The sequence below is a fragment of the Vombatus ursinus genome, unplaced genomic scaffold, assembly GCF_900497805.2.
Source record: "Vombatus ursinus unplaced genomic scaffold, bare-nosed wombat genome assembly UNPS02014832.1, whole genome shotgun sequence".
NCBI classification, from domain to species: Eukaryota; Metazoa; Chordata; class Mammalia; order Diprotodontia; family Vombatidae; genus Vombatus; species Vombatus ursinus.
In genome coordinates, this window is record NW_020954610.1 from 17,731,269 (window position 1) to 17,741,134 (window position 9,866).

A 9,866-nucleotide genomic window follows, 5' to 3' on the forward strand; every position below is an offset into this window, starting at 1 on the left:
AGTTTAAATTCTCTAAAGGTTAGCAGGTTCAGCCCCTTCTCCCAGCCTTTGGATCCAGTCCCATTGACACACCTTAGTAATAAACCCAGGCTGGCTTTTCAGATTATACCTGTTTTCACCCCAGATCAGACCCTACCTACCCTTCCTGTTTATCTTAATTACAGGAGCATGTTGACTCTGGCCCAGGCAAGGTAAAGACATCCCCTATCCCTGGTTAGAAGATTTCATCAGAGGTGCTCAGAAAGGCCCTGACAACCTTCACCAGGTGGCATCCTGGAGAAGGAATACTAGAATATGGGCTTCAATAGCAGCATCTTAAGTGAGGACTTCTGCTGTATCTCAAACATGGTAGCTATAGGAATTCAGGGGAGAAGTGAGTAGTGGGTAATGGAGCAAGTAATAATGTTGCCATTCCCATGAGCAGAGACAGATACTCAGAGATGTGAGACTGCCTATTATTACCTTGTCATCTTTGGACAGTACAGGCATACCTTGGAGATATGTAGGTTTGGTTCCAAACCACTGCAAGAAAGCAAGTCATATGAATTTTTTTGGTTTCCCGGTGCATATAAAAGTTATGCTTACACTATACTGTAGTCTGTTAAGTGTGCAATAGTATCATGTTTAAAAAAAGAGTACATGCCTTAATTAAAAAATACTTTATTGCTAAAAAAATATGCTAACCGTCTGAGCCTTCAGTGAGTAGTAGACTTTTTGCTGGTGGAGGGTCCTGCCCCAGTGTTAATGGTTGCTGACTGATCAAGGTGGTGGTTGCTAAAGGTTGGGGTGGCAGTCCCAATTTCTTTAAATAAGATAACATTGAAGTTTGCCAATTGACTGTTCCTGTCACTTGAACACTTAGAGGCTATTGTAGGGTTATTAAATAGCCTAATTTCAATATTGTTGTGTCTCAGAGAATAGGAAAGCCCGAGGAGAGGGAGAGAGCCAGGGACAGCAGGTTGGTGGAGCAGTGAAAACACACACAACATTTATTAAGTTCACTGTCGTATATGGGCATGGTTCATGGTGCCCAAAAACAATTACAATAGTAAAATCAAAGATCACTGATCACAGATCACCATAACAGATATAATAATGATTAAAAAGTTTGAAATAATCATGAATTATCAAAATGTGACAGAGAGACATGACGTGAGCACATGCTGTTAGAAAAATGGCACTGATAGACTTGCTCAATGCAGGGTTACCACAAACCTTCGATGTATAAAAAAATGCAATTATCTGTAAAGTGCAATAAAATGAGGTATGCCTGTACTGGTTTATCAGTGGGGAAAATTACTAACCTAAGAAAGCCTTCAGGACTCTGAGAGAGGCATGGTACAGCTATGTTGATTTTCCAGTGAGTCAACAAATTCAATTAATGAAATTACTAGATATAATGGGACTAGATGTGATGAGCAAGTATTGCTTTGCCCTCTGATGGACTACTGAAAGGTAACCACATTACCTCATGGGTCTTTATGAGCTGTAATATTTGAAGTAGGGACTCACATAGTTCCTTAAACCTGGAGTAGTTATCACCTAGGTAATCAACCTTCAGAAGGTCATGAGGGAATACATGGAATTTATTATAAGCATTTATTAAACACTTACTATGTGCCAGGCACTGCACTGAGCTCTTTACAAATATTATTTCATCTCAAGTGTGATTTGAGGGGGAGGCAGGGTAGCCTAAAAGGTTACAACAGAAAAAAAAATTTCTGGTCATGGGATGCTCAAACAATTGAGAATGCCATAACTTTAATTAACATTCCATTTACTTTTTATACACCTCGATCAATATTGAATCAGGGACAGAACCTAGGAGTAATTCTAGACCACCTCAGAGTAGTTTGAAATGCTATAATTCACCCTCAACTATCCCTTTAGCACTCCACTTGCACCATCTTCAAGAGTCTCTCCATCAGCAACCTAGTCCAAAAATCCTCTGCAGAAATTGGAGACTGGAGAGGGACTTTCCATTCTGATCCAAACCCACACCTTAGTAAAGTTTTTAAAGTATTTCTGGGATTGGGAATGTGAGCTGGGGTGATGCACTGTTGCTAGACTGTACCCTGAAAATAAATGATAAGATACACACAGTAGCCTAAGGGGTTGGGTGCAGTTTCCAACACAGATTTTGCTATTTAAGAAAATCTGATACTCCCAAATTGAAAAGATACACGTGGGAAGATTGTTTGCATTACTCATGGAGTTTTGATCTTTCCTATTGATACTCAACCTTCCTTTAAATAAGACCTAGAGCACCAAAGTGTTTGTTTACAAATACTCAGCTACAGCAAAAGAGTTGGGAGCCATTTCCATTTGAAAATCCATTTTTAAAATGCAACTGAAGGAACTATGAAATTGCAAACTAAATTGACTGGGAAAGTAGGATTTCTTTCTGTCCCTTATGCAATAATACCAATAATCTCAGTCCAAGGAAAACTGAGTCATTTACTCTCTTCCTTGGCACTAAGGTTCTTTTTCTCACCACCCTAGGGCCCTGGTAGAGTGTGGGAGGGGAAGATTACTCAAAGCTTATGTCTGGTTTCTGTCAGTCTTCGAAAAGGTGATATAGAAAGGTACAAAAAAAGGTTTGCAATGTTAGTGAGTCAGCCAACTAGCAGTTACTAAGTGCCTGCTATGTGCCAGCTTTGTGCTAAGCCTGGTGATACAAAAAAAAGGGCAAAAAGCAGTCCTTGCTCTCAAGTTCATAGCTAATATGGGAGAGAACATATAAATAACCATGTATAAGATATAAATAAATCAAGCATAGAACAGCTACTTATTTCTTCCACATGTGCAAAAAGGAAATGCTAAACACAAAAGACTCACAAGCAGGCAATAATAAAAAAAAGTTAACAAGCTACTGTAACTTATAACTACTATTATACTCTAATAGGAAGTTGAGACAAACATCAAAAAACAAAGTAGCTTTCAGGAATGGTGAACAGGTATTTTGCATGTCACCTCAGCTCTGCATTGTCTAGACCATTCCTTAGATCTCTGTCTTCTGACAAGCCAGGCAAGTGATTGGGCTTATCCTTCTGCTAGTGGCATCCTCTTTGATGTAGAAACTTCTCCTACTCCCAATCATCTCTAACTAAGGGATCCAGTATCACTTGAATTCACAAAGCCAACAACCAAAGCTGGAAATGCCCATTTTAGGATTACATTCAGTCAACTATACTGAGGAAAGAATGACAAAGCAGAAACGGCAACTAGAGACCTAAGGTCCAGACTCAGTTCATGTAGTCAGGCCCCTGCTTTAGCTACCAAGTGTTCCTAAACATTGGCACGAGAAGGATACAACCCTCTGTACCCCTCACAGGAAGCACAGAAAGGAAGAGCCGCTTGCTATACATCCCCAGAAACAGGAAGAGACTGAACTGTCCCTTCTTTAATTGATGCAGCACCAGGTCCCTACTCTCTTGCCATTGTCACAAAGTAGGGAGAGGATCAAGGTATCATCAAGAGTTTGCTGTGTCATACTGAAACCCCAAGTCCTCTTAACATTGACGTATATGTTTTTACTAGAAGAGCAGGTTTCAACACTCCATGGGATTTGCTCTAGCCAGAGTGGAGGGGGAGGGCCTCTTGTTTCCTCTCCCCCCCCATTTAATCTGTAAAGCATATATAGCTATGTAAAAACAGATAATCTCCTCTCCTCTATTTTCTCCTCCCAATATAAGGGTCATGCCTTATATGGGCATTAAGGGGGAAAGGGGAGTAGCTGGAACAGCTGAATAGAGCACAGATCTGCCCAAGCCACCAGGTGGGGCTCCAAACTCAAATCATACCAACTTAATTTCATTGTGTATGTGCTGACAGGAGCCAGTATTTTGGCTTATAGGCACTGGTTCAATACCAAGTTAGCATGTACAACTGCCCCATAGTTGCCTTTCTCAGATTCTTATCTCTTTGTAGAGGTATACATTAATTCTCTTCAACAACCATAATTATCTTGGCTTGTTTCCCCATTCCATTTATTTCCCCATTCTCTTTTTCCCTCTGGTGTGAGCACAAAAGGATGACTCACATTTGGATTAAAGTAAACTTACTGAAGCAAAATTGAAAAATAAAAGGCATAGAGATAGAATTCCAGAGCAGCAGCATCACTCATGGGCAGGGTCTGGAATCTATAACTCCCCACTCTCACATCTTCTGTGCTCCACTTCTATATGTTATCCTACGAGCATGCCTGAAGACCTAGTGCCCAGAATTGCTTGGTCTTATAGTTAAAGGAAGGAAAAATCATCTGACTAAAACCCAGCTTTCTCAAACTCCTCCTGTGTAACTAACCCCCTACCACCCAGACATCAAGCCCATCTCCTCCTCTTGACTGTTCAGTGTTCCCTGTATTATGTTGCCACCAGAGCCTTGTAAGGGAGTATGTCTCTAACTCAAACTGAAAGAGCAACCATCCATCAAGCATATACTTCCATCTCAAAGATCCTCAATAGAAAGAGATAAAAGATGATGCTTCTTTCTTTTAAAAAGCCTACTAGAGGGGCAGCTAGGTAGTGCAGTGGGTAGAGTACTGGCTATGGAGTCAGGAGGACCTCAGTTCAAATCTGATCTCAAACACACAACACTTACTAGTTGTGTGACCCTGGGCAAGTCACTTAACCCCAGTTGCCTAGCCAAAAAAAAAAAAAGCCTACTAGACTCAGGAGTTCTTAACCTGGGGTTTCTGAAATTTCTTTTTAAAAACATTTTGGGGGCAGCTAGGTGGCACAGTGGATAAAGCACCGGGCCTGAAATCAGGAGGACCTGAGTTCAAATCTGCTCTCAAACACTGAACACTTACTAGCTGTGTGACCCTGGGCAAGTCACTTAACCCTGATTGCCTAAAAAAAAAATTTTTTTTATAACTATTTAAACGTAATTGATTTCCTTTGTAATCTTTTATATTTTTTTCCATCAAGAAAAATTATTCTGAGAAAGGGCTATCACTTTTACCAAACTGCCAAAGGGCTCCATGACACACATAAAAATAAGGTAAAGAACTCTGAACTACAGCTTGTGATCTATTGGACAGTTGCCCTTTATGATAGCTGAGCCTTTGCCCCTTTCTCACTTCCTCTTCTTTGGCACCTAATGTAAAATATAGGGAAGAAACATCTTGTGAGGGGATATTGAAACAGATGGTACACATAAAACAATAAGGCCCTCACTTAAAGTCTTCCCCTTTCTTTTAAAAAAAAAAGTTTTTCAATTAATATTTATTGATTCCTACCTCCCTTCAAAATTAGAAAGAAAAAGAAAATCCTTGTAATATTCATAGCCAAACAAAACAAATTCCCACATTAGCCATGTACAGAAATACATGTGTACACACACACACATGTCTTTATGCACTCTACCACTTCTCTCAGGAGGTGGGTGGAATGGTTCATTATTGGTCCTTTTGAAATTATGGTTGGTCATTGCACCAATTAGAGTTCTAGAGTCTTTCAAAGGGTTTTTGTTCTGCTCACTTCTGTCTGCATCAGGTCATACAAGTGTTTCCAAGTTTCCCTGAAACTATCCCTTTTGTTATTTCTTATAGCACAACAGTATTGCATTATATTCATATGCTAGATTTTGTTAAGCCAAGTAGTGATCCTGAGATGGATGTTTCCATCATATTCAACTCACACTTGTGCTTTCTGTCTATGTACACTCCTTCTAACTGTCCTAATAATAAAGTTTTTAGGAGTTATGAGTATCATTTTCCCATGTAGAAATGTAAATAGTTTAACCTTATTAAATCCCCTATAATATCTCTGTATTTGAAAATAAAATTTTCTATTCAGCTCTGGTCTTTCCATCAGGAATGCTTGAAAGTCCTCTATTTCATTGAATTCCCATTTTTTCCTTTAAAGGATTATATTCATTTTTACTGGGTAGGTGATTCTTGGTTGTAATCCTAACTTTTTTGCCCTTCGAATATCATATTCTGAGCTCTCTGATCCTTTAATGTAGAAACTGCTACATCTTGTGCTATCCTTACTGTGACTCCATGGTATTTGAATTGTTTCTTTTTGGCTGCTTACAATATTTTCTCCTTGACCTGGGAGCACTGGAATTTGGCCATAATATTCCTGGAAGTTTTTATTTTAAGATCTCTTTCAGGAGGTGATTGGTGGATTCTTTCATTTTCTATTTTACCCCCTGATTCTAAAATATCAGGGCAGTTTTCCTTGATAATTTCTTGAAAGATGATGTGTAGGCTCTTTTTTGATCATGGCTTTCAGACAGTCCCATAATTCTTAAATTATCTCTCCTGGATCTATTTTCCAGGCCAGTTGTTTTTCCAATGAGATATTTCATATTTTCTTTTATTTTTTCATTCTTTTGATTTTGTTTTAGTTTCTTGATGTCTCATTAGCTTCCACTTCCCAATTCTTATTTTTAAGTAATTGTTTTCTTCAGTGAGCTTTTATACCTCCTTTTCCATTTGACAAGTTCTAATTTTTAAGGAGCATTTCTCTCCAGTAAATTTTTGTATATCCCTTTCCATCTGGCCAATTCTGCTTTTCAAGGCATTCTTCTGTTCATTGGATTTTTGTGCCTCTTTTACCATTTGGTCTATTCTGTTTTTTAAGGTGTTATTTTCTTCAGTGTTTTTTGTGCTTTCTTTACCAAGCTGTTCATTCTTTTTTCATGATTTTCCTGTATCACTCTCATTTCTCTTCCTAATTTTTCATCTACCTCTATTACTTGATTTTAAAAATCCTTTTTGAGCTCTTCCATGGCCTGGGGCCAATTCATATTTTTCTTTGAGGCTTTAGATGAAGGAGTTTTGACTTTTTTGTCTTCTGAGTGTATATTTTCATCTTCCCTGTCACCATAGTAACTTTCTATAGTCAGTATTTTTTTCTGCTGTTTACTCATTTTCCAACCTATTTCTTGACTTTTAATTCTATGCTAAAGTGGGGTTCTGCTTTCAGAGTAGAGGGAGCACCATCCCAAGCTTCAGGTTTTTTGTGCAGCTGTTTTCAGAGGTAATTCTGGGGACCTGTAAGTTTTCAGTTCTTCCAAAGTGTATGATCTAGGAAGAGATGTATTTACTACTCTCCTATACTGTCCACTGGTCTATGAGTGACCACAAGTACTCTTTTCAACCCTGGAAGTGTGACCAGGGTCCCTGCTGCCCTGAGGCTCAAGCTCTAGTATGCTAGTGCTCCTCCTTGCCCTGGGACTGAGACCTTGGACTGTGACCCAGATCCAAGTATGGGCAATGCTCCTGCCCCTGGTGGCAGCAGAGGGATCCCTATAATCTCCTTCTGATCAGTGTTCCAACCCCCTTACAACATGTGGGCTGAAAGGTCTGGAAACTACCACTGCTACCACTGATTCAGTCACTCCCAAGGCCTGCTCCTGTTTGCTGGGACCCAGTCTGTGCTGGTGTGACTTGGACAGGATTGTGCTACACTCTCACCCTGGTGCAATATACCTTTCCAGCCAATCTTCTAAGTTGTATTGGGCTGGAAAATTGTTTCACTCCATCCTTTTGTGGGCTCTGCTGCTCTAGAATTTGTTTTAAGGCATTATTTAAAGGCATTTGGAGGGGTTGGGGGAGAGCTCAGGAGAGTCCCTACCTTTTCTCCACCATTTGCCTCCCCATTACTATTTTATTATAATTATAAACTTTGGGGAAGGGGAAGAGAAAGTGACTCCAGTTTGGGGGACTTGTTTCTGTACTAACTGTCCTTGATATATCTGCTTAATAAATACCACTTTCTAAAAGCTAATTTAGTCTGGCTTATAATCAGTGGGAAGTACACTGATGGGGGCTAATGTGTGACAGTACTAGAAAACTCCAGTCCCTTAAGGTTATCCCTAGAAATCTGAGAGGAATGGTAGTCAACTGACTCTCTAAGATCACCAAACTGTAAGTGTAAGTTTAAGTTGGCAGAGTAGTCCAGAAGGGAGTACCACTCTTGAATAAAATTATACTTATGACTACTGAAAACTTCCTACTTATTAACTTTCAAAGCTATGCTCATTCTTTGAAGATTTGTGGTATCTTCAAAGTTTTAAATTCAGTAGGATGTTTTAAAAAGATACAAGTATAAATTCATTTAAACTTCACTTATTTATTCAACAAAAATTAAGTTCCTATTATGTGCAGATCATTGTGCCAGTTACACTGAGAAAAGTACAAAATTTAGACTAGTTACAATAGTACTTCCCTCCATGGAACTTACAATCTACATTTAAAAGTATTTATGTTTATTTTCTTTGAAAGAAAAAGTACTTTCGTATAATGAATGAATCTGTACTTTAATGCCAATGGTGTAAAAAATCACAGGATAACTTTGGATAGGCATTATAACTAGATGTACAATTTTTTAAACTTACTACTGTTTTATGATACAAATGATTAGCACTGCATTCCTGTGTTGGTATAATAGATACTATATAACAAAGTGTTTTATAACTCAAAAGCACCATATAAATGTAAACTGTTACTATTATTCCATTACAAAAGTTGGCTTCCAATGCCTCAACATGGCATAGAGGTGATGCTGAATTCTCCTAGCAATTTTTGTCAAATGGTGAGTTTTTGCCCCCAACACTTGGATCTTTGGGTTTATCAAACACTAGATTACTATGGCCATTTATTACTGCATACTGTACACCTAATCTATTCCACTGATCCACCACTCTCTTTCTTAGCCAATATCAGATTGTTTTGATGATCACCACTTCGTAATAGTTTGATATATGGTACTGCTTAGCTGCAGTCCACATTTTTTTCATTGATTTTCCTTGAGATTCTTGACCTTTTGTTCTTCCAGATAATTTTGTTATTTTTTCCAGCTCTATAAAATAATTCTTTGGTAGTTTAATTGGTATGGCACTGAATAAATTAAATTAAGTAGAATTGTCATTTTTATTATATTGGCTTGGCCTACCCATGAGCAATTAATATTTCTCCAACTGTTCACATCTGTCTTTATTTGTGTGAATAGTCCCTGGGTTTGTCTTGGCAGGGAGACTCCCAAGTATTTTATATTGTCTGCAGTTATTTTTAAATGGAATTTCTCTTTTTATCTCAGGCTGCTGCATTTTGTTGGGTAGTATAAATGAATGCTGATGATTTATGTGAGTTTATTTTATATCCTGCTACTTTGCTAAAGTTGTTAATTGTTTCAACTAGTTTTTTTAGTTGATTCTTTCGGGCTCTTTAAGTATTCCACCGTATCATCTACAAAGAGTGATAGTTTCATTTCCTTGTAGCCTATTCTTACTGACCTTGAATTCTCAAAAGTGTTGGCAATTGCTACCAACCTGTAAAAGCTTCTAGTACTGGCCCAATGGCAGACTATATTTCTAGGGTCCATTTATCATCTAGCTCCTGAACTTCTGGCACATACTCTTCTGATCTTTCAAAGCTCACAAGATTGTAACCATCACCAATCCTCTTTCATCTAAGATTATGAACAGATATAACAGAGACAGAAGCAACAGCAGAGCCATGTGCTCTTGGGTGACATGGAGGCTACCAGTGGTGGGCTGGCAAATGTTAAATAGCTTTGGGGAAAAAATTTTTTTTGCATGACACACTTTAAAGTTGAATCTGCATTAGTAACATTTTCTCCATCACTTTATTAAGCCTTGACAATCAACAAAACAATAAATCATACCCTGATTTGTATAGCACTTGCTAATTTCTGGGGTATAAATGTTCACACCAAAAATGTTACAATCAACTCTCACAAGCATGCCAACTCTAACACAGCCCTAGATGGGCTATAAAGGCCCAAGATCTCTCTCCCCATCAAAGGTTTTTGCCACTCTTTACCTTCTTTGAACACAGCCAGGCAGAAAAGAGGAAGCAAAAGGGGCTTGCTTAGACTGGTTATGCCTTT